This window comes from Austrofundulus limnaeus, unplaced genomic scaffold (genome assembly GCF_001266775.1).
Source record: "Austrofundulus limnaeus strain Quisiro unplaced genomic scaffold, Austrofundulus_limnaeus-1.0 Scaffold264, whole genome shotgun sequence".
NCBI lineage: Eukaryota > Metazoa > Chordata > Actinopteri > Cyprinodontiformes > Rivulidae > Austrofundulus > Austrofundulus limnaeus.
The window spans coordinates 738037-738442 of NW_013952666.1; the positions used below are offsets into that span (position 1 = coordinate 738037).

General features: G+C 57.1%; 1 protein-coding gene across 1 annotated transcript in view; it reads right to left on the reverse strand.

Annotated features, from left to right (window-relative positions):
* Positions 1-406, reverse strand: part of ncaph2 (non-SMC condensin II complex, subunit H2) — a gene marked incomplete at its 3' end in the record, with an annotated part of 13296 nt that overhangs the window by 3172 nt on the left and 9718 nt on the right.

Sequence of the window (406 nt, forward strand, 5' to 3'; positions counted from 1 at the left end):
GACCTGCAGGAAGCAGAGGCACCAGACTGACCTGCAGGAAGCAGAGGTACCAGACTGACCTGCAGGAAGCAGAGGTACCAGACTGACCTGCAGGAAGCAGAGGTACCAGACTGACCTGCAGGAAGCAGAGGTACCAGACTGACCTGCAGGAAGCAGAGGTACCAGACTGACCTGCAGGAAGCAGAGGTACCAGACTGACCAGACTGACCTGCAGGAAGCAGATGTACCAGACTGACCTGCAGGAAGCAGAGGTACCAGACTGACCTGCAGGAAGCAGAGGTACCAGACTGACCTGCAGGAAGCAGAGGTACCAGACTGACCTGCAGGAAGCAGAGGTACCAGACTGACCAGACTGACCTGCAGGAAGCAGAGGTACCAGACTGACCAGACTGACCTGCAGGAAGCT